General features: G+C 42.9%; 5 non-coding genes across 5 annotated transcripts; all 5 read right to left on the bottom strand.

The window, feature by feature from the left end:
* Nucleotides 1–440: 440 nt before the first annotated feature.
* Nucleotides 441–513, bottom strand: TRNAV-AAC (transfer RNA valine (anticodon AAC)). The gene has a single exon. It is a non-coding gene; the product is annotated as a tRNA-Val (tRNA).
* A 673-nt stretch (nucleotides 514–1,186) lies between these two features.
* Nucleotides 1,187–1,259, bottom strand: TRNAV-UAC (transfer RNA valine (anticodon UAC)). Its single transcript has one exon. It is a non-coding gene; the product is annotated as a tRNA-Val (tRNA).
* An 18,037-nt stretch (nucleotides 1,260–19,296) lies between these two features.
* TRNAV-UAC (transfer RNA valine (anticodon UAC)) lies at nucleotides 19,297–19,369 on the bottom strand. Its single transcript has one exon. It is a non-coding gene; the product is annotated as a tRNA-Val (tRNA).
* Nucleotides 19,370–20,287: 918 nt separating this feature from the next.
* TRNAV-AAC (transfer RNA valine (anticodon AAC)) lies at nucleotides 20,288–20,360 on the bottom strand. The gene has a single exon. It is a non-coding gene; the product is annotated as a tRNA-Val (tRNA).
* Nucleotides 20,361–21,910: 1,550 nt separating this feature from the next.
* TRNAV-UAC (transfer RNA valine (anticodon UAC)) lies at nucleotides 21,911–21,983 on the bottom strand. The gene has a single exon. It is a non-coding gene; the product is annotated as a tRNA-Val (tRNA).
* Between the last annotated feature and the right edge of the window lie 2,778 nt (nucleotides 21,984–24,761).

Genomic DNA, 24,761 nt, shown 5'->3' on the forward strand with positions numbered 1-24,761 from the left:
TATTTTGAAACAAACAGGATTTTTATAATATGGGATTATGTTTTCTGCTAAAATGGTCAATAAAAAAGAAACCCAAAATCGTAGTTCTCTTGGTGATGGAAGCCAAAATATATTATCAGTTGGCAATAAAACAAAGAATTTCATATGTTACAGGTTGATAGCAAATTACTTCAACAGCGAAAACAGCTTGTTTTTACTGGGGATTGAACCCAAGACCTTCTGCGTGTGAAGTAGACGTGATAACGACTCCACTATGAAACCTGTGAAATCCTGCAAAGTAATGGCATTTAGAGACGAGTTTTGACCGCTAGGGGGAAAAAAAAAAATAATTTGTAGTTCTGTTTGTGATGGAAGCCAAAACATCCCGTCATTCGGCAACAAAGCCGAGATTGTCATATATTGTAGCTGGATAGCGTATTATTTCAACACTAAGAACAGATTGGTTTCACTGGGGATTGAACCCAGGACCTTCTGCATGTTAAGCAGACGTGATGGCCACTACACTATGAAACCTGACAAAAATTTACTGTGTATTGGCTAGCAGAGCAGAATTGTGACTGACGGGGCCTTTTTATTGCTGAAGGAAAGTATTTTTGGTTAATGAAACATTTACAATTATTATTACATATTTTACCAGTTTTATTCCTACAAAGGGATTTTGCTTAAATTGAAGTTTATATTGAATGTGTTACTTTTTTCTCCATAGTTTGGTCTTTTGCTTTTGTTTTTATGGGAACTATATATTTTGAAACAAATAGGATTTTTATAATATGGGATTATGTTTTCTGCTAAAATTGTCAATAAAAAAGAAACCCAAAATCGTAGTTCTCTTTGTGATGGAAGCCAAAATGTATTGTCATTTGGCAACAAAACCAAGAATTTCACATATTACAATATTACAAGTCGATAGGAAATTACTTCAACACCAAAAACAGATGGGTTTCACTAGGGATTGAACTCAGGATCTTCTGCGTGTGAAGCAGACGTGATGACCACTACACTATGAAACCTTTGAAATCCTGCAAAGTAATGGCAATTAGAGATGAGTTTTGACTGCCAGGGGAAAAAAAACAAATTCGTAGCTCTGTTGGTGATGGAAGCTAAAACATCCCGTTATTCGGCAACAAAGCCAAGAGCTTTATATACTGCAGGTTGATAGGGGATTATTTCAACACCAAAAACACATGGGTTTCACTGGGGATTGAACCCAGGACCTTCTGCGTGTAAAGCAGACGTGATTTCCACTACACTATGAAACCTTTAAAAGCCTGCAAAGTAATGGCAATTAGAGACGAGTTTTGACCGCCAGGGAAAAAAAAAAAACAAATTCGTAGCTCTGTTGGGGATGGAAGCCAAAACATCCCATCATTCGGCAACAAAGCCAAGAACTTCATATATTGTAGCTTAATTGAGTATTATTTCAACACCAAGAACAGATTGGTTTTACTGGGGATTGAACGCAGGACCTTCTGCATGTTAAGCAGACATGATGACCACTACGCTATGAAACCTGATGGAAAGTTACTGTGTATTGGCTAGCAGAGCAGAATTGTGACTGACGGGGCCTTTTTATTGCTGAAGGAAAGTATTTTTGGTTAATGAAACATTTACAATTTTTATTACATATTTTACCAGTTTTATTCCTACAAAGGGATTTTGCTTAAAAGGAAGTTTACATTGAATGTGTTACTTTTTTCCACATAGTTTAGTTGTTTGCTTTGGTATTGAAAGGAACTATATATTTTGAAACAAACAGGATTTTTATAATATGGGATTATGTTTTCTGCTAAAATGGTCAATAAAAAAGAAACCCAAAATCGTAGTTCTCTTGGTGATGGAAGCCAAAATATATTATCAGTTGGCAATAAAAAAAAGAATTTCATATGTTACAGGTTGATAGCAAATTACTTCAACAGCGAAAACAGCTTGTTTTTACTGGGGTTTGAACCCAAGAGCTTCTGCGTGTGAAGTAGACGTGATGACGACTCCACTATGAAACCTGTGAAATCCTGCAAAGTAATGGCATTTAGAGACGAGTTTTGACCGCTAGGGGAAAAAAAGAAATAATTTGTAGTTTTGTTTGTGATGGAAGCCAAAGCATCCCGTCATTCGGCAGCAAAGCCGAGAACTTCATATATTGTAGTTGGATAGCGTATTATTTCAACACTAAGAACAGATTGGTTTCACTGGGGATTAGAGATGAGCGAACCGGTCCCGGTTCGGCTCGAGGTCGGTTCGCCGAACGGAGCTCCCGTTCAAGTTCGGCTCTTCGAACGTTCGACGAACCGAACTCGAGCCAATAGGAAACAATGGGAGGCAATAACAAACACAGAAAAACACCTAGAAAACACCCTCAAAGGTGTCCAAAAGGTCACAAACAACTCACAACACATGGGAAAGTGACAAGGACATATACTCATGTGAAAACAAATGAGCTGGACAAGGAAAAAGAGGAGGACACACAGATATATGAGTATATGCAAGGAAACATCGATTCCATTATTGTGCAACTTGAGCCATGCTCATTTTAGGCTTCCAATCTTGATAAATTGCCTGAGCTCGCCACGTACGTCTTGGGGATCTTGTCGTGTCCTGCAGCCAGCGTTCTCTCGGAACCTGTCTTCAGTGCTGCTGGGGGTCTGCTGGCAGATAAGCACACGTGTCTGTCCACTGACAATGTGGACATGGCTCTCAGAGGACTTTTCTTCCCCTGGGTCAGCCAGGGGACGGGAAAGGCACGCGCATTTTTGAGAGTGCTTCATGCAAAGCATCTTTTTCTTTTTCAAAAGGGGGGGTCAACCGATGCCAGTCAAGTGGGGTGTGTGTGGCCCAGTTAGTGGCAACGAGGGAGACTGTGGGTTGAGTCCCCTCGCTGTGTTTCTAAAAGAACCAAGATGAACAAGTCATGGCTCTCAGAGGACTTTTCTTCCCCTGGGTCAGCCAGGGGACGGGAAAGGCACGTGTATTTTTGAGAGTGCTTCATGCAAAGCATCTTTTTCTTTTTCAAAAGGGGGCTCAACTGATGTCAGTCAAGTGGGGTGTGTGTGGCCCAGTTAGTGGAAACGAGGGAGACTGTGGTTGGAGTCCCCTCGCTGTGTTTCTAAAAGACCCAAAATGAACAAATCATGGCTCTCAGAGGACTTTTCTTCCCCTGGGTCAGCCAGGGGACGGGAAAGGCACGTGTATTTTTGAGAGTGCTTCATGCAAAGCATCTTTTTCTTTTTCAAAAGGGGGGGTCAACCGATGCCAGTCAAGTGGGGTGTGTGTGGCCCAGTTAGTGGCAACGAGGGAGACTGTGGTTGGAGTCCCCTCGCTGTGTTTCTAAAAGAACCAAGATGAACAAGTCATGGCTCTCAGAGGACTTTTCTTCCCCTGGGTCAGCCAGGGGACGGGAAAGGCACGTGTATTTTTGAGAGTGCTTCATGCAAAGCATCTTTTTCTTTTTCAAAAGGGGGGGTCAACCGATGCCAGTCAAGTGGGGTGTGTGTGGCCCAGTTAGTGGCAACGAGGGAGACTGTGGTTGGAGTCCCCTCGCTGTGTTTCTAAAAGAACCAAGATGAACAAGTCATGGCTCTCAGAGGACTTTTCTTCCCCTGGGTCAGCCAGGGGACGGGAAAGGCACGTGTATTTTTGAGAGTGCTTCATGCAAAGCATCTTTTTCTTTTTCAAAAGGGGGCTCAACTGATGTCAGTCAAGTGGGGTGTGTGTGGCCCAGTTAGTGGAAACGAGGGAGACTGTGGTTGGAGTCCCCTCGCTGTGTTTCTAAAAGACCCAAAATGAACAAATCATGGCTCTCAGAGGACTTTTCTTCCCCTGGGTCAGCCAGGGGACGGGAAAGGCACGTGTATTTTTGAGAGTGCTTCATGCAAAGCATCTTTTTCTTTTTCAAAAGGGGGGGTCAACCGATGCCAGTCAAGTGGGGTGTGTGTGGCCCAGTTAGTGGCAACGAGGGAGACTGTGGTTGGAGTCCCCTCGCTGTGTTTCTAAAAGAACCAAGATGAACAAGTCATGGCTCTCAGAGGACTTTTCTTCCCCTGGGTCAGCCAGGGGACGGGAAAGGCACGTGTATTTTTGAGAGTGCTTCATGCAAAGCATCTTTTTCTTTTTCAAAAGGGGGCTCAACTGATGTCAGTCAAGTGGGGTGTGTGTGGCCCAGTTAGTGGAAACGAGGGAGACTGTGGTTGGAGTCCCCTCGCTGTGTTTCTAAAAGAACCAAGATGAACAAGTCATGGCTCTCAGAGGACTTTTCTTCCCCTGGGTCAGCCAGGGGACGGGAAAGGCACGTGTATTTTTGAGAGTGCTTCATGCAAAGCATCTTTTTCTTTTTCAAAAGGGGGCTCAACTGATGTCAGTCAAGTGGGGTGTGTGTGGCCCAGTTAGTGGAAACGAGGGAGACTGTGGTTGGAGTCCCCTCGCTGTGTTTCTAAAAGACCCAAAATTAACAAATCATGGCTCTCAGAGGACTTTTCTTCCCCTGGGTCAGCCAGGGAACGGGAAAGGCACGCGTATTTTTGAGAGTGCTTCATGCAAAGCATCTTTTTCTTTTTCAAAAGGGGGGGTCAACCGATGCCAGTCAAGTGGGGTGTGTGTGGCCCAGTTAGTGGAAACAAGGGAGACTGTGGTTGGAGTCCCCTCTCTGTGTTTCTAAAAGAACCAAGATGAACAAGTCATGGCTCTCAGAGGACTTTTCTTCCCCTGGGTCAGCCATGGGACGGGAAAGGCACGTGTATTTTTGAGAGTGCTTCATGCAAAGCATCTTTTTCTTTTTCAAAAGGGGGCTCAACTGATGTCAGTCAAGTGGGGTGTGTGTGGCCCAGTTAGTGGAAACGAGGGAGACTGTGGTTGGAGTCCCCTCGCTGTGTTTCTAAAAGACCCAAAATGAACAAATCATGGCTCTCAGAGGACTTTTCTTCCCCTGGGTCAGCCAGGGGACGGGAAAGGCACGCGTATTTTTGAGAGTGCTTCATGCAAAGCATCTTTTTCTTTTTCAAAAGGGGGGGTCAACCGATGCCAGTCAAGTGGGGTGTGTGTGGCCCAGTTAGTGGCAACGAGGGAGACTGTGGTTGGAGTCCCCTCGCTGTGTTTGTAAAAGAACCAAGATGAACAAGTCATGGCTCTCAGAGGACTTTTCTTCCCCTGGGTCAGCCAGGGGATGGGAAAGGCACGTGTATTTTTGAGAGTGCTTCATGCAAAGCATCTTTTTCTTTTTCAAAAGGGGGCTCAATTGATGTCAGTCAAGTGGGGTGTGTGTGGCCCAGTTAGTGGAAACGAGGGAGACTGTGGTTGGAGTCCCCTCGCTGTGTTTCTAAAAGACCCAAAATGAACAAATCATGGCTCTCAGAGGACTTTTCTTCCCCTGGGTCAGCCAGGGGACGGGAAAGGCACGTGTATTTTTGAGAGTGCTTCATGCAAAGCATCTTTTTCTTTTTCAAAAGGGGGCTCAACTGATGTCAGTCAAGTGGGGTGTGTGTGGCCCAGTTAGTGGAAACGAGGGAGACTGTGGTTGGAGTCCCCTCGCTGTGTTTTACATGCTTTTAGAAGGGCATGACATGGCTTGGAGGTTGACTTTCATCATCTGCAAACTGTTGGCTACCAAAATGCTGCCTTTCCAACAACTGTGGTTATAGACAATGAGGAACATACTGATGAAGATGAGACTCAGATACCCGATTGGGATGACAACTTAAATATTCGGTCAGGGCAAGAAGAGGCTCGGTCTGAGGGGGAGGGGAGTGCAAACACAACAATTGATGATGAAGTCCTAGATCCCACCTACTGTCAACTCACAGTCAGACACTCGAGGAGGTCAACAGAGGCGGTGGAGGAGGATGCAACCGACGTCGAAGTAACCTTGCGCCTTCCTGGACACAGTCGGAGCACTGGTAGCACGTCTACAACTGCATCCTCAGCCACCACTCTGCCTCTGAGCATTATTCGGGGTGGATCAACAGGTCGCATGGCCTCTAAGCCTTGCCTAGCCTGGTCCTTTTTTGACATAAAAAAAGATCGCCCAAATTATGTGATCTGTAACATTTGGCATGGTTATCTTACTAGAGGTCAAAACCTCAGCAGTTTGACAACTTCTTCCATGAATCGTCACATGAATAAATATCATATGGCCTGGTGGGAAGCTCACCGTGCTGCAATGCGGCCTAGCGGAGCCAACCATCCACCGCCTGCCCCTTCCAGTGCATCCGCGCGCTCGTCATCTTCTAGGACTGTGGGGACAGCTGTCACACCTGTTTTTCCACCCACAACTTCCACCACTGTAACCGCAACAGGCAGTTTGCTTGGTAGGTCGTCAGTTGGTTTGGAAGGGGAAACAAGTGATTGTGTACAGCTCTCTCAAACATCGATAGCACCAACGTTGGATGAAGGCAACATCATGTCTCCGCCTGCACTTTCCTCACAAACCTGCATTTTTCAAGGGACACCCTACTCAACACCGTCTACACACAGCAGCCAGATCTCTGTCCCTCAGATGTGGTCAAATAAAAGGCCACTTCCTGCGACCCATGACAAAGCTAAGAGGTTGACTCTATCCCTCTGTAAGCTGTTGGCTACCGAAATGCTGCCTTTCCGCCTAGTGGACACACAGGATTTTAGAGACCTTATGTCTGTCGCTGTGCCCCAGTACCAGATGCCTAGTCGCCACTACTTCTCTAAGAAAGGTGTGCCCGCGCTACACCAGCATGTCACACACAACATCACCGCTTCCTTGAGAAACTGGGTGTGTGAACGGGTGCATTTCACCACCGATACTTGGACCAGTAAGCATGGACAGGGACGTTACATGTCGCTGACTGGCCACTGGGTAACTATGGTGATAGATGGTGAAGGGTCTGCTGCACAAGTCTTGCCGTCCCCACGACTTGTGTGTCAATCCTCTGTCTGTCCAAGTTCCGCCACTGCTTCTGCATCCTCCACCTCATCTGGGTCCTCCACCTCCGCCCCAAGCCTGCCTGGTCAGGCCACCAGCGTTCTCACTGCGCAGAAGGAATCACGCAACCCTCATTACTATGCTGGCAGCAGAGCGCAACGGCATCAGGCGGTCTTTAGCTTGACATGTCTTGGGAATAAGAGTCACACAGCTGAGGAGTTGTGGTCAGCTCTGCGGTCCGAGTTTAATAAATGGTTGTCTCCACTCAACCTGCAGCCTGGTAAGGCCGTGTGCGACAATGCTGCAAACCTGGGTGCGGCCCTTCGCCTGGGCAAGGTGACACACGTACCTTGTATGGCTCACGTGTTGAACCTTGTCGTCCAGCAATTTTTAACACACTATCCCGGCCTAGATGGCCTTCTGAACAGGGCACGAAAACTGTCTGCTCACTTCCGCCGTTCAAGCGCCGCAGCTGAGGGACTTGCATCGCTCCAGAAGTCTTTCGGCCTGCCGGTTCATCGCCTGAAATGCGATGTGGCGACACGCTGGAATTCAACTCTCCACATGTTACAGCGACTGTGGCAGCACCGCAGAGCCATGGTGCAATACGTCATGACGTATAGCCTGGGCCAACGAGATGCAGAGGTGGGGCAGATCACCCTGATGGAGTGATCTCAGATCAAGGACCTATGCACCCTTCAGCACAGTTTCGACATGGCGACGAATATGTTTAGCGCTGACAATGCCATTATCATCATGACGATTCCAGTCATTTACATGCTGGAGCACACGCTAAACACTATTCGGAGTCAGGTGGTGGGACAACAGGAAGGGGAGGAACTACAGGAGGATTCATATGCGCAAGACACAACAACATCACCAAGGTCCAGACGTTCATCATCACCAACGCGGCAGGCATGGGACCATGGGGGACAGGGATCAACAAGGGCGCATGGTAGCAGGCGAGATGTTGAGGAAGGTGCAGGAGGACATGAAGATATGGAGGAGGAACTGTCCATGGACATGGAAGACTCAGCAGATGAGGGGGAGCTTGGTCAAATTTCAGTTGAAAGAGGTTGGGTGGAGATGTCAGAGGAAGAAAGAACGGTTAGCACCTCTATGCCACAAACACAGGGTGGACTTGGTCCGCATGGCTGCGCAAGACACATGAGTGCCTTCTTGTTGCACTACCTCCAACATGACCCTCGTATTGTCAAAATTAGAAGTGATGATGACTACTAGCTTGCCACACTATTAGATCCCCGGTACAAGTCCAAATTTTGTGACATAATTCCACCCATAGAAAGGGACGCACGTATGCAGGAGTATCAGCAGAAGCTGTTACTCGATCTTAGCTCGGCTTTTCCACCAAACAACCGTGCAGGTGAAGGGAGTGATTCTTCCAGGAGTATTTCCAAATGAACATCGATGCAATGACTTTTCAAATGGAGCCTTGCTCCTTTTGGGCTTCAAATCTAGAAAAATGTCCAGAGCTCTTCAGTTACGCCTTGAAGATTTTGTCGTGTCCAGCTGCCAGCGTTGTCTCTGAACGTGTCTTCAGTGCTGCTGGGTGTGTGCTGACAGATAAGCGCACGCGTCTGTCCAGTGACAACGTGGACAGACTGACGTTCATCAAAATGAACAAGTCATGGATCCACAAGGAATTTACTACCCCTGTGTCATCCTGGGGAGAGTAAATGCTTGTGGATTTGGAATGTGCTTGATGCAAATCAAAACATCCTGTTTGCAACTAGGTCACAAGTGCTGCCACTGAATGGGTGGGTGTGTGTGGGGCACAATTTTTGGAAAAAAGGGAGGCTCCGCTTGGAGTAACCCTTGCTTGCTGTGTTTTTTAAAAATGATACAAGATGAACAGATCTGAAGGCAAGATGAAGGCAACATCATGTCTCCGCCTGCACTTTCCTCACAAACCTGCATTTTTCAAGGGACACCCTACTCAACACCATCTACAGACAGCAGCCAGATCTCTGTCCCTCAGATGTGGACAAATAAAAGGCCATTTCATGCGACCCATGACAAAGCTAAGAGGTTTACTTTATCCCTCTGTAAGCTCTTGGCTACGGAAATGCTGCCTTTCCGCATGGTGGACACACAGGATTTTAGAGACCTTATGTCTGTCACTGTGCCCCAGTACCAAATGCCCAGTCGCCACTACTTCTCTAAGAAAGGTGCGCCTGCGCTACACCAGCATGTCGCACACAACATCACCGCTTCCTTGAGAAACTCTGTGTGTGAACAGGTGCATTTCACCACCGATACTTGGACCAGTAAGCATGGATAGGGTTACATGTCGCTGACTGGGCACTGGCAAACTATGGTGAGAGATGGAGAAGGGTCTGCTGTACAAGTCTTGCCGTCCCCACGAGTTGTTTCAATCCTTGTTCTGTATGTAGAAGTTAATACACTGCTTCTGCCTCTTCAACCTCGTGTGGGTCCTCCACCTTGGCGCAAACCCTGTGTGGTCAGGCCACCCTTCCAAGCAACTGCGCACAAGGACTACCACACACCTCCTTACTATGCTGGCAGCAGAGCTCAATGCCATCAGGCGGTCAAAGTTTTACTTTGAAATGTATGGGAAATGTGAGTCACACCGCTATTCCAGAGAATAGGAGTCAGGCAGGGTCAAAACATTAATTGAGGAACAGGAACACAATGGGACGGCCAGGACTTAATCAGAAAACAAGCAGAGGTGAAATGCGGATCGGCCAACAAGGTACATAAACAGCAAGCAGGAAAAGTAGTCAGGTAACAAGCACACAAAATCATAAAACTGAACTGGGGGTAAAATTAACCAGAGGTTCATAGCTATGTCTGGCAGTGGTCTGCAGACAGGATGGGCATAAAAAAGGGTGTGGTGTCTTCCCATTGGTTGTAGCTGAATGATGGTATTTCATCTGTGAGATACCCACCAGCTACATTCAGCCAGAGATTCTGCATCTGTCAAGGTAATGCAGCCCAGTGGGTGAGCATAACCTGCGTCCACCTGCGCCGCTGGCATCGACTCCTCTCCCATCATCAGCACTATTCATGAAAGGAACACGTTGTAACCTGGCGACCGTAGTACAAATTGACGGAGCGGACTCCGTTGGTGACTTAACAGCCGTGTGCGGCAATGATGCAAACCTGGCTGCGGGCCATCGTCAGGGCAATGTGACACACGTGCCTTGTATGGCTCACGTGTTGAACCTAATTCTCCAGCAATTTTTAAAACACCATCACGGCCTACATGGCCTTGTGCAGCGTGCACGCTCGCTATCTGCTCACTTCCATCGTGCGTACACAGCAGCTCAACAACTTTCGTCGCTACAGAAGTCTTTAGGTCTGGTGGTTAAACGCCTGAAATGCGATGTGCCCACACGCAGGAATTTGAATCTGCACATGTTGCAGCGTGTGTGGCAGCACCGCAGAGCCCTGCTGAAATACGGTATGACATATAGCCTGGGATAACTTGATCAAGAGGTGGTGCAGATCACGCTGCTGGAGTGGTGTCAGATCAAGGACCTATGCACCCTGCTACACAGTTCACAAATGTCGACGAAGATGTTTAGCACTGGCAATGTCATTCTCAGCGTGACAATTCTGGTCATCTACATGATGGAGCACACTGTAATTATTATTCGGAGTCAGGTGTTGGGACAAGAGGAAGGGGAGGAAGTACAGGAGGAGTCATATGCGGAAGGGATAACAAGATCTACGAGGTCCAGATGGTCAGCGGCACCTAGGCGGCAGTCATGGTGAGGGAGAGGGATTAACAAGGGCGCATAGTATCAGCAAAAAGTGTTGATGAAAGTGCAGGAGCCCATGAAGAAATGGAGGACGAACTGGCGATGGGCATGGAAGACTCAGCAGATGAGTGAGAGCTTGCTCACATTTCGGTTGTGCGAGGTTGTGGGTAGAGGGCAGAGGAAGGATGCACGATTCTCACCTCTCTGCCACCAACACACCAAGGACTTGGTCCTCCTGGATGCACAAGACACATGAGCGCCTTCTTGCTGCACTACCTACATAACGCTCGGATTGTATGAATTTGAAGTAATCCTGAATACTGGGTTGCCACACTGTTAGATCCCCGGTACAAGACAAAATTTGGCGAACTAATTCCTGCCATAGAAATAGACGCACGTATACAGGAGTATCTGCAGAATGTGGTACGCAATCTTAGATCTACTTCTCCACTAAACACCAGTGCTGCACAGAGTGAATCTCAACGCTTTGTCATGGATAGGAGGAAATGGTCTTTTACTTGTCCACATCGGAGGGACCGAGGGATGGCTGCTGTGCTGAGATGGCGTTGAGTACGGTGTCCCTGCACAGTTGCACTTTTGGTCATATCCCAAAATGAGTTGAAAAAGGACAGATGCTGTTGGAAAGGGGAACAGGTGTGTTGGAAAGGGGAAAAAAGCTTTGGTCCGTGGATTTGGTGGTTAAGCAACTGTAACATTTGCTGAAGAAACAACATCTGTTACAGTGGGACTGGCAGATTTGGATAAAGTGGTATATAATCTGTGACCGCTATATAACGAAAATTAATAAGAAAAGAAAGACAAAGGTATATATCCCCATCAGCAGTCAGTGTCCACCGTGCTCCCAGTTGGAAAAGGAGAGGTTGGCAACTTGAAGTTTTGGTGGAGGATACAGAGCTGTGTAGCTATGAAACTAATAGTAGCCTGAACCGAGTTAGACGCCATTCGGATCTGGAGACTGGGAGCCCTGTTAGCGTCACAGGGTCCACATGCCCACCCAGCCCAGGAACTCCCTGTTAACAACACAGGGGCCATTGAGTACGCTGACCATGTGCGTAGGGGCCACACCTGTGGACAGCAGGCGCATCAGCAGCAGCAGGCCTGTTAATGCCACTGGGCTGCACAAGCAGGACTGTTAGGACAGGAGCTGGTCTTAACCGTTCTGCGTTACCAACTGTGGTGGTGGCCTGCATCCACCACCCTATCCCTGCCTACCTCTGGCCTAAAGCCGCAATGGGTTCAACACATGGAGGTGTGCTCTTTCGGAGCATAATAGAAGACTGCGCACCTCCTTGTTGGCTCCAGCCCCTTTTATAACCTGGGTCCGCCCCAAACCAGGGTGAACCACAATGCACCTCCTGGAGACAAAAGTAGAGTGACACGTCATGAGTGGCATAACTAGCGTCCTATTTGGAAACGCAACTTCAATGATGACCTCATGGCTGCCATGACCCAAACACCTCACCAGTCATCGTCTGACCATCAATAATGCGGTGACAAGTCATAGGTGTGGGCCTCTGCAAGCCATTTGGGAGGACACCTGATGCCCTGTGGTCTATATGGGACCCCCACATCAGTGCCAGGGCCAAAGAGTTCATTACCGGACCTAGTCTCTGATGCAGGAAGTGCCTGAGCATGCTCAGTAGCATGAAATACAGTCTCTGAAAAAAGACTATCAGCTTTAGCATGGTGTCTAGGCACAAAACAGGACTTAGACCCGGCACGGAATGCAAGCACCTGTGCAAAGAGGCTTTTCACACTTAGTGTGGGAGCATGCGCTGTATCCCGAAAAGAAGACTTAGCGTCAGGAATAACACAGTCAGGCTGAGCATACTCACTACGCAAAACACTGTAATTAGGCTGCAGCTGGGGTACATCGGCACACGCATGCGCACTCGCTGCCTCTCCACACTTAGACGTGAAGGGGAAATTTGTCTTGGAGATGCTGTCTATGAACAGAAGGAAAAGCTAAAGGAAGCCTGACTTTCTATCCCTCCGAATTATGAAATGCAGCAATGAATTCCATGAGTTTGCTATAACATTAGCGTAGCAAAATGTGCATGAGGGTGTGATGTAGAGATGCTAGAAATAGCTTGTCACAAGTGGGGCACTAATGGAATACAACAGCCAGTTCTATGATGCCACTAAATGGCAGTATTTTTGCTATCATTATAGCTTATTAAAAACAGAGCAGGAGGTTGTCATGCAGAGGTGCTGCACATAGATTTGCAGTAGTCTGAATAGACAAAAGTACAATAGCCACGTTTAGGATACAACTAGGTACAGTGAGTGTTTGCTAGTATAATGGCTGAGTTTAAAAAAGTTAGAGTGTGCAATGCAGGCAGACGTGCTGCAAATATCGTTCCAATACTGTGAATTGACAAAGGTACAATAGCCACGTTTAGGATACAACTAGGTACAGTGAGTGTTTGCTAGTATAATGGCTGAGTTTAAAAAAGTTTGAGTGTGCAATGCAGGCAGATGTGCTGCAAATATCGTTCCAATACTGTGAATAGACAAAAGTACAATAGCCACGTTTAGGATACAACTAGGTACACTGAGTGTTTGCTAGTATAATGGCTGAGTTTAAAAAAGTTTGAGTGTGCAATGCAGGCAGACGTGCTGCAAATAACGTTCCAATACTGTGAATAGACAAAAGTACAATAGCCACGTTTAGGATACAACTAGGTACACTGAGTGTTTGCTAGTATAATTGCTGAGTTTAAAAAAGTTTGAGTGTGCAATGCAGGCAGATGTGCTGCAAATAACGTTCCAATACTGTGAATTGACAAAAGTACAATAGGTCACGTTTAGGATACAACTAGATACACTGAGTGTTTGCTAGTATAATGGCTGAGTTTAAAAAAGTTTGAGTGTGCAATGCAGGCAGATGTGCTGCAAATAACGTTCCAATACTGTGAATTGACAAAAGTACAATAGCCACGTTTAGGATACAACTAGGTACACTGAGTGTTTGCTAGTATAATGGCTGAGTTTAAAAAAGTTTGAGTGTGCAATGCAGGCAGACTAGCTGCAAATATCGTTCCAATACTGTGAATAGACAAAAGTACAATAGCCACGTTTAGGATACAACTAGGTACACTGAGTGTTTGCTGGTATAATGGCTGAGTTTAAAAAAGTTTGAGTGTGCAATGCAGGCAGATGTGCTGCAAATAACGTTCCAATACTGTGAATTGACAAAAGTACAATAGCCACGTTTAGGATACAACTAGGTACACTGAGTGTTTGCTAGTATAATGGCTGAGTTTAAAAAAGTTTGAGTGTGCAATGCAGGCAGATGTGCTGCAAATAACGTTCCAATACTGTGAATTGACAAAAGTACAATAGCCACGTTTAGGATACAACTAGGTACACTGAGTGTTTGCTAGTATAATGGCTGAGTTTAAAAAAGTTAGAGTGTGCAATGCAGGCAGACGTGCTGCAAATATCGTTCCAATACTGTGAATAGACAAAAGTACAATAGCCACGTTTAGGATACAACTAGGTACACTGAGTGTTTGCTAGTATAATGGCTGAGTTTAAAAAAGTTTAAGTGTGCAATGCAGGCAGATGTGCTGCAAATAACGTTCCAATACTGTGAATTGACAAAAGTACAATAGCCACGTTTAGGATACAACTAGGTACACTGAGTGTTTGCTAGTATAATGGCTGAGTTTAAAAATGTTAGAGTGTGCAATGCAGGCAGACGTGCTGCAAATATCGTTCCAATACTGTGAATAGACAAAAGTACAATAGCCACGTTTAGGATACAACTAGGTACACTGAGTGTTTGCTAGTATAATGGCTGAGTTTAAAAAAGTTTGAGTGTGCAATGCAGGCAGACGTGCTGCAAATAACGTTCCAATACTGTGAATAGACAAATGTACAATAGCCACGTTTAGGATACAACTAGGTACACTGAGTGTTTGCTAGTATAATGGCTGAGTTTAAAAAAGTTTGAGTGTGCAATGCAGGCAGATGTGCTGCAAATAACGTTCCAATACTGTGAATAGACAAAAGTACAATAGCCACGTTTAGGATACAACAAGGTTCACTGAGTGTTTGCTAGTATAATGGCTGAGTTTAAAAAAGTTTGAGTGTGCAATGCAGGCAGATGTGCTGCAAATAACGTTCCAATACTGTGAATTGACAAAAGTACAATAGCCACGTTTAGGATACAACTAGGTACACTGAGTGTTTGCTAGTATAATGGCTGAGTTTAAAAAAGTTTGAGTGTGCAATGCAGGCAGACGTGCTGCAAATAACGTTCCAATACTGTGAATAGACAAATGTACAATAGCCACGTTTAGGATACAACTAGGTACACTGAGTGTTTGCTAGTATAATGGCTGAGTTTAAAAAAGTTTGAGTGTGCAATGCAGGCAGATGTGCTGCAAATAACGTTCCAATACTGTGAATAGACAAAAGTACAATAGCCACGTTTAGGATACAACTAGGTTCACTGAGTGTTTGCTAGTATAATGGCTGAGTTTAAAAAAGTTTGAGTGTGCAATGCAGGCAGATGTGCTGCAAATAACGTTCCAATACTGTGAATTGACAAAAGTACAATAGCCACGTTTAGGATACAACTAGGTACACTGAGTGTTTGCTAGTATAATGGCTGAGTTTAAAAAAGTTAGAGTGTGCAATGCAGGCAGACGTGCTGCAAATATCGTTCCAATACTGTGAATAGACAAAAGTACAATAGCCACGTTTAGGATACAACTAGGTACACTGAGTGTTTGCTAGTATAATGGCTGAGTTTAAAAAAGTTTAAGTGTGCAATGCAGGCAGACGTGCTGCAAATATCGTTCCAATACTGTGAATAGACAAAAGTACAATAGCCACGTTTAGGATACAACTAGGTACACTGAGTGTTTGCTAGTATAATGGCTGAGTTTAAAAAAGTTTAAGTGTGCAATGCAGGCAGATGTGCTGCAAATAACGTTCCAATACTGTGAATTGACAAAAGTACAATAGCCACGTTTAGGATACAACTAGGTACACTGAGTGTTTGCTAGTATAATGGCTGAGTTTAAAAATGTTAGAGTGTGCAATGCAGGCAGACGTGCTGCAAATATCGTTCCAATACTGTGAATAGACAAAAGTACAATAGCCACGTTTAGGATACAACTAGGTACACTGAGTGTTTGCTAGTATAATGGCTGAGTTTAAAAAAGTTTGAGTGTGCAATGCAGGCAGACGTGCTGCAAATAACGTTCCAATACTGTGAATAGACAAAAGTACAATAGCCACGTTTAGGATACAACTAGGTACACTGAGTGTTTGCTAGTATAATGGCTGAGTTTAAAAAAGTTTGAGTGTGCAATGCAGGCAGATGTGCTGCAAATAACGTTCCAATACTGTGAATAGACAAAAGTACAATAGCCACGTTTAGGATACAACTAGGTTCACTGAGTGTTTGCTAGTATAATGGCTGAGTTTAAAAAAGTTTGAGTGTGCAATGCAGGCAGACGTGCTGCAAATAACGTTCCAATACTGTGAATTGACAAAAGTACAATAGCCACGTTTAGGATACCACTAGTTACACTGAGTGTTTGCTAGTATAATGGCTGAGTTTAAAAAAGTTTGAGTGTGCAATGCAGGCAGACGTGCTCTGCAAATGTCTTTGCACTAGTGGGACTATAGCAAAGTCCAATAGCCACGTTTAGGATGCCACTAGGTACACTGAGTGTTTGCTAGTAATATTGCTTAGTTTAAAAAAGTTTGAGTGTGCAATGCAGGCAGACGTGCTCTGCAAATGTCTTTGCACTAGTGGGACTATAGCAAAGTCCAATAGCCACGTTTAGGATGCCACTAGGTACACTGAGTGTTTGCTAGTAAAATTGCTTAGTTTAAAAAAGTTTGAGTGTGCAATGCAGGCAGACGTGCTCTGCAAATGTCTTTGCACTAGTGGGACTATAGCAAAGTCCAATAGCCACGTTTAGGATGCCACTAGGTACACTGAGTGTTTGCTAGTATAATGGCTTAGTTTAAAAAAGTTGGAGTGTGCAATGCAGGCAGACGTGCTCTGCAAATGTCTTTGCACTAGTGGGACTATAGCAAAGTCCAATAGCCACAGATAGGATGCCACTAGGTACACTGAGTGTTTGCTAGTATAATGGCTTAGTTATGAGTTGGAGTGTGCAGAGGACAAGAGGGTACAGTGGCAGGATTTTGGTGCTCTGGGTAGTGGAATGGAAGCCTGCCTTTCTATTCCCTCCTAATGGTGAAATGCAGGGAGGAAATCCCTGACCTTGGCTGCACAGACGCTGGCACTGTTTTCAGGACCTGTCACCTTAACTCTGACCCTGCCGGTTTGAGCCCTTAAAAGGACTGCTATAAAGTGCTCTCCCTATGCTGTCTAACGCTGTGTATGCAGCGCATACAGCTGTATCGGCTATAGGACTCAGAAGGACGGAGCTGCGACAGTGATGTCTGACACCAAAGACGCAGAAGGCAGATAATGCCGTCCTGGAAAAAAATGTCCGGTTTTATAATGCAGGGACATGTGACATGGACATCCTATCACACATGCCGTTGCTTCTCTGGCTCAAAGTCCACTTAGCTGTGTGTGTGTCTGGGATTGGCTGACATGCTGGCCCGCCCCTTGTCTTAGGGAAGGAAGACAAGAAAAAAAAAAAAAAATGGCGATCGCCATTATACAAACAGCAGTGATCTGAAGGCGCTGTTCACGCAAACTATACACTGAAATGTCATAATAGTGTGATTCACAGAGTGACTTACACTATTACAGCAGAAACCAAGCTAGGATTTAGCTGTTTTTTTGCTGCTAGAACCGTTTTCGAACGTTTCTAGAACTATCGAGCTTTTGCAAAAAGCTCGAGTTCTAGTTCGATCTAGAACATGCCCCAAAATCACTCGAGCCTAGAACTGGAGAACCACGAACCACGAACCGCGCTCAACTCTACTGGGGATTGAACCCAGGACCTTCTGCGTGTTAAGCAGACGTGATGACCACTACACTATGAAACCTGACGATAAGTTACTGTGTATTGGCTAGCAGAGCAGAATTGTGACTGACGGGGCCTTTTTATTGCTGAAGGAAAGTATTTTTGGTTAATGAAACATTTACAATTATTATTACATATTTTACCAGTTTTATTCCTACAAAGGGATTTTGCTTAAATTGAAGTTTATATTGAATGTGTTACTTTTTTCTCCATAGTTTGGTCTTTTGCTTTTGTATTTATGGGAACTATATATTTTGAAACAAATAGGATTTTTATAATATGGGATTATGTTTTCTGCTAAAATGGTCAATAAAAAAGAAACCCAAAATCGTAGTTCTCTTTGTGATGGAAGCCAAAATGTATTGTCATTTGGCAACGAAATCAAGAATTTCACATATTACAAGTCAATAGGAAATTACTTCAACACAAAAAACAGATTGGTTTTAATGGGGATTGAACCCAGGACCTTCTGCGTGTGAATCAGACGTGATAACCACTACACTATGAAACCTTTGAAATCCTGCAAAGTAATGGCAATTAGAGACGAGTTTTGACCGCCAGGGGAAAAAAAACAAATTTGTAGCTCTGTTGGTGATGGAAGCTAAAACATCCCGTTATTCGGCAACAAAGCCAAGAACTTTATATACTGCAGGTTGATAGGGGAATATTTCAACACCAAGAACACATGGGTTTCACTGGGGATTGAACCCAGGACCTTCTGCGTGTAAAGCAGACGTGATTTCCTCTACACTATGAAACCTTTGAAAGCCTGCAAAATAATGGCAATTAGAGACGAGTTTTGACCGCCAGGGAAAAAAAAACAAATTCGTAGCTCTGTTGGGGATGGAAGCCAAAACATCCCATCATTCGGCAACAAAGCCAAGAACTTCATATATTGTAGTTTAATTGAGTATTATTTCAACACCAAGAACAGATTGGTTTTACTGGGGATTGAACTCAGGACCTTCTGCGTGTTATGCAGATGTGATGACCACTACTCTATGAAACCTGATGAAAAGTTACTGTGTATTGGCTAGCAGAGCAGAATTGTGACTGACGGGGCCTTTTTATTGCTGAAGGAAAGTATTTTTGGTTAATGAAACATTTACAATTTTTATTACATATTTTACCAGTTTTATTCCTACAAAGGGATTTTGCTTAAAAGGAAGTTTACATTGAATGTGTTACTTTTTTCCACATAGTTTAGTTGTTTGCTTTTGTATTTAAAGGAACTATATATTTTGAAACAAACAGGATTTATATAATATGGGATTATGTTTTCTGCTAAAATGGTCAATAAAAAAGAAACCCAAAATCGTAGTTCTCTTGGTGAGGGAAGCCAAAATATATTATCAGTTGGCAATAAAACCAAGAATTTCATATATTACAGGTTGATAGAAAATTACTTCAACAGCGAAAACGGCTTGTTTTTACTGGGGATTGAACCCAGGACCTTCTGCGTGTGAAGTAGACGTGATGACCACTCCACTATGAAACCTGTGACATCCTGCAAAGTAATGGCATTTAGAGACGAGTTTTGACAGCCAGGGGAAAAAAAAAATAATAATTTGTAGTTCTGTTTGTGATGGAAGCCAAAACATACCGTCATTCGGCAACAAAGTCGAGAACTTCATATATTGGAGTTGGATAGAGTATTATTTCAACACCAAGAACACATGGGTTTCACTGGGGATTGAACCCAGGACCTTCTGCATGTAAAGCAGACGTGATTTCCACTACACTATGAAACCTTTGAAAGCCTGCAAAGTAATGGCAATTAGAGACGAGTTTTGACCGCCAGGGAAAAAAAAACAAATTCGTAGCTCTGTTGGGGATGGAAGGCAAAACATCCCATCATTCAGCAACAAAGCCAAGAACTTCATATATTGTAGTTTAATTGAGTATTATTTCAACACCAAGAACAGATTGGTTTTACTGGGGATTGAACGCAGGACCTTCTGAGTGTTAAGCAGATGTGATGACCACTACTCTATGAAACCTGATGGAAAGTTACTGTGTATTGGCTAGCAGAGCAGAATTGTGACTGACGGGGCCTTTTTATTGCTGAAGGAAAGTATTTTTGGTTAATGAAACATTTACAATTTTTATTACATATTTTACCAGTTTTATTCCTACAAAGGGATTTTGCTTAAAAGGAAGTTTACATTGAATGTGTTACTTTTTTCCACATAGTTTAGTTGTTTGCTTTTGTATTTAAAGGAACTATATATTTTGAAACAAACAGGATTTTTATAATATGGGATTATGTTTTCTGGTAAAATGGTCAATAAAAAAGAAACCCAAAATCGTAGTTCTCTTGGTGAGGGAAGCCAAAATATATTATCAGTTGGCAACAAAACAAAAAATTTCATATAATACAGGTTGATAGCAAATTACTTCAACAGCGAAAATGGCTTGTTTTTACTGGGGATTGAACCCAGGACCTTCTGCGTGTGAAGTAGACGTGATGACCACTCCACTATGAAACCTATGAAATCCTGCAAAGTAATGGCATTTAGAGACGAGCTTTGACCGCCAGGGGAAAAAAAATAAAATAATTTGTAGTTCTGTTTGTGATGGAAGCCAAAACATACCATTATTCTGCAACAATGCCAAGAACTTCATATAGTGTAGTTGGATAGCGTATTATTTCAACACTAAGAACAGATTGGTTTCACTGGGGATTGAACCCAGGACCTTCTGCGTGTTAAGCAGACGTGATGACCACTACACTATGAAACCTGACGAAAAGTTACTGTGTATTGGCTAACAGAGCAGAATTGTGACTGACGAGGCCTTTTTATTGCTGAAGGAAAGTATTTTTGGTTAATGAAACATTTACAATTATTATTACATATTTTACCAGTTTTATTCCTACAAAGGGATTTTGCTTAAATTGAAGTTTATATTGAATGTGTTACTTTTTTCTCCATAGTTTGGTCTTTTGCTTTTGTATTTATGGGAACTATATATTTTGAAACAAATAGGATTTTTATAATATGGGATTATGTTTTTAACCACAAAAATTTTTTTTGGTTAATGAAACATTTACAATTATTATTACATATTTTACCAGTTTTATTCCTACAAAGGGATTTAGCTTAAATCCACTACACTATGAAACCTTTGAAATCCTGCAAAGTAATGGCAATTAGAGACGAGTTTTGACCGCCAGGTGGAAAAAAAAACAAATTCGTAGCTCTGTTGGTAATGGAAGCTAAAACATCCCATTATTCGGCAACAAAGCCAAGAACTTTATATATTGCAGGTTGATATGGAATTATTACAACACCATGAACACATGGGTTTCACTGGGGATTGAACCCAGGACCTTCTGCGTGTGAAGCAGTTGTGATAAAAACTACACTATGAAACCTTTGAAATCCTGCAAAGTAATGGCAATTAGAGACGAGTTTTGACCGCCAGGGGAAAAAAGAAACAAATTCGTAGCTCTGTTGGTGATGGAAGCCAAAACATCCCATCACTCGGCAACAAAGCCAAGAACTTCATATATTGTAGTTTAATTAGGTATTATTTCAACACCAAGAACAGATTGGTTTTACTGGGGATTGAACACAGGACCTTCTGCGTGTTAAGCAGACGTGATGACCACTACTCTATGAAACCTGATGGAAAGTTACTGGGTATTGGCTATCAGAACAGAATTGTGACTGACGGGCCTTTTTATTGCTGAAGGAAAGTATTTTTGGTTAATGAAACATTTACAATTTTTATTACATATTTTACCAGTTTTATTCCTACAAAGGGATTTTGCTTAAATGGAAGTTTACATTGAATGTGTTACTTTTTTCTACATAGTTTAGTCGTTTGCTTTTGTATTTAAAGGAACTATAAATTTTGAAACAAACAGGATTTTTATAATATGGGATTATGTTTTCTGCTAAAATGGTCAATAAAAAAGAAACCCAAAATCGTAGTTCTTTTGGTGATGGAAGCCAAAATATATTATCAGTTGGCAACAAAACCAAGAATTTCATATATTACAGGTGTATAGCATATTAATTCAACAGCAAAAACGGCTTGTTTTTACTGTGGATTGAACCCAGTGACCTTCTGCGTGTGAAGGAGACGTGATGAAAACTACACTATGAAACCTTTGAAATCCTGCAAAGTAATGGCAATTACAGACGAGTTTTGACCGCCAGGGGAAAAAACACAAATTTGTAGCTCTGTTGGTGATGGAAGCTAAAACATCCCGTTATTCGGCAACAAAGCCAAGAAATTTCTAGATTGCAGGTTGATGTGATATTATTTCAACACCAAGAACACATGGGTTTCACTGGGGATTGAACCCAGAACCTTCTGCGTGTAAAGCAGACGTGATTTCCACTACACTATGAAACCTTTAAAAGCCTGCAAAGTAATGGCAATTAGAGACGAGTTTTGACCGCCAGGGAAAAAAAAAACCAAATACGTAGCTCTGTTGGGGATGGAAGCCAAAACATCCCATCATTCGGCAACAAAGCCAAGAACTTCATATATTGTAGTTTAACTGAGTATTATTTCAACACCAAGAACAGATTGGTTTTACTGGGGATTGAACGCAGGACCTTCTGCGTGTTAAGCAGACGTGTTGACCACTACTCTATGAAACCTGATGGAAAGTTACTGTGTATTGGCTAGCAGAGCAGAATTGTGACTGACGGGGCCTTTTTATTGCTGAAGGAAAGTATTTTTGGTTAATGAAACATTTACAATTTTTATTACATATTTTACCAGTTTTATTCCTACAAAGGGATTTTGCTTAAAAGGAAGTTTACATTAAATGTGTTACTTTTTTCCACATAGTTTAGTTGTTGGCTTTTGTATTTAAAGGAACTATATATTTTGAAACAAACAGGATTTTTATAATATGGGATTATGTTTTCTGCTAAAATGGTCAATAAAAAAGAAACCCAAAATCGTAGTTCTCTTTGTGATGGAAGCCAAAATGTTTTGTCATTTGGCAACGAAACCAAGAATTTCACATATTTCAAGTCGACAGGAAATTACTTCAACACCAAAAACAGATTGGATTCACTGGGGATTGAACCCAGGACCTTCTGCGTGTGAAGCAGACGTGATGACCACTACACTATGGAACCTTTGAAATCCTGCAAAGTAATGGCAATTAGAGACGAGTTTTGACCGCCACGGGAAAAAAAACAAATTAGTAGCTCTGTTGGTGATGGAAGCTAAAACATCCCGTTATTCGGCAACAAAGCCAAGAACTTTATATACTGCAGGTTGATAGGCGATTATTTCAACACCAAGAACACATGGGTTTCACTGGGGATTTAACCCAGGACCTTCTGCATGTAAAGCAGACGTGGTTTCCACTACACTATGAAACCTTTGAAATCCTGCAAAGTAATGGCAATTAGCAGACGTGGTTTCCACTACACTATGAAACCTTTGAAAGCCTGCCAAGTAATGGCAATTAGAGACGAGTTTTGACCGCTAGGGAAAAAAACAACAAATTCGTAGCTCTGTTGGGGATGGAAGCCAAAACATCACATCATTCGGCAACAAAGCCAAGAACTTCATATATTGTAGTTTTATTGAGTATTATTTCAACACCAAGAACAGATTGGTTTTACTGGGGATTGAACGCAGGACCTTCTGCGAGTTAAGCAGACGTGATGACCACTACTCTATGAAACCTGATGGAAAGTTACTGTATATTGGCTAGCAGAGCAGAATTGTGACTGACGGGGCCTTTTTATTGCTGAAGGAAAGTATTTTTGGTTAATGAAACATTTACAATTTTTATTAAATATTTTACCAGTTTTATTCCTACAAAGAGATTTTGCTTAAAAGGAAGTTTACATTGAATGTGTTACTTTTTTCCACATAGTTTAGTTGTTTGCTTTTGTATTTAAAGGAACTATATATTTTGAAACAAACAGGATTTTTATAATATGGGATTATGTTTTCTGCTAAAATGGTCAATAAAAAAGAAACCCAAAATCGTAGTTCTCTTTGTGATGGAAGCCAAAATGTTTTGTCATTTGGCAACGAAACCAAGAATTTCACATATTTCAAGTCGACAGGAAATTACTTCAACACCAAAAACAGATTGGATTCACTGGGGATTGAACCCAGGACCTTCTGCGTGTGAAGCAGACGTGATGACCACTACACTATGGAACCTTTGAAATCCTGCAAAGTAATGGCAATTAGCAGACGTGGTTTCCACTACACTATGAAACCTTTGAAAGCCTGCCAAGTAATGGCAATTAGAGACGAGTTTTGACCGCCACGGGAAAAAAAACAAATTAGTAGCTCTGTTGGTGATGGAAGCTAAAACATCCCGTTATTCGGCAACAAAGCCAAGAACTTTATATACTGCAGGTTGATAGGCGATTATTTCAACACCAAGAACACATGGGTTTCACTGGGGATTTAACCCAGGACCTTCTGCATGTAAAGCAGACGTGGTTTCCACTACACTATGAAACCTTTGAAAGCCTGCCAAGTAATGGCAATTAGAGACGAGTTTTGACCGCTAGGGAAAAAAACAACAAATTCGTAGCTCTGTTGGGGATGGAAGCCAAAACATCACATCATTCGGCAACAAAGCCAAGAACTTCATATATTGTAGTTTTATTGAGTATTATTTCAACACCAAGAACAGATTGGTTTTACTGGGGATTGAACGCAGGACCTTCTGCGAGTTAAGCAGACGTGATGACCACTACTCTATGAAACCTGATGGAAAGTTACTGTATATTGGCTAGCAGAGCAGAATTGTGACTGACGGGGCCTTTTTATTGCTGAAGGAAAGTATTTTTGGTTAATGAAACATTTACAATTTTTATTAAATATTTTACCAGTTTTATTCCTACAAAGAGATTTTGCTTAAAAGGAAGTTTACATTGAATGTGTTACTTTTTTCCACATAGTTTAGTTGTTTGCTTTTGTATTTAAAGGAACTATATATTTTGAAACAAACAGGATTTTTATAATATGGGATTATGTTTTCTGCTAAAATGGTCAATAAAAAAGAAACCCAAAATCGTAGTTCTCTTGGTGAGGGAAGCCAAAATATATTATCAGTTGGCAACAAAACAAAAAATTTCATATAATACAGGTTGATAGCAAATTACTTCAACAGCGAAAATGGCTTGTTTTTACTGGGGA

The sequence above is a fragment of the Anomaloglossus baeobatrachus genome, chromosome 2, assembly GCF_048569485.1.
Source record: "Anomaloglossus baeobatrachus isolate aAnoBae1 chromosome 2, aAnoBae1.hap1, whole genome shotgun sequence".
Lineage (NCBI taxonomy): Eukaryota > Metazoa > Chordata > Amphibia > Anura > Aromobatidae > Anomaloglossus > Anomaloglossus baeobatrachus.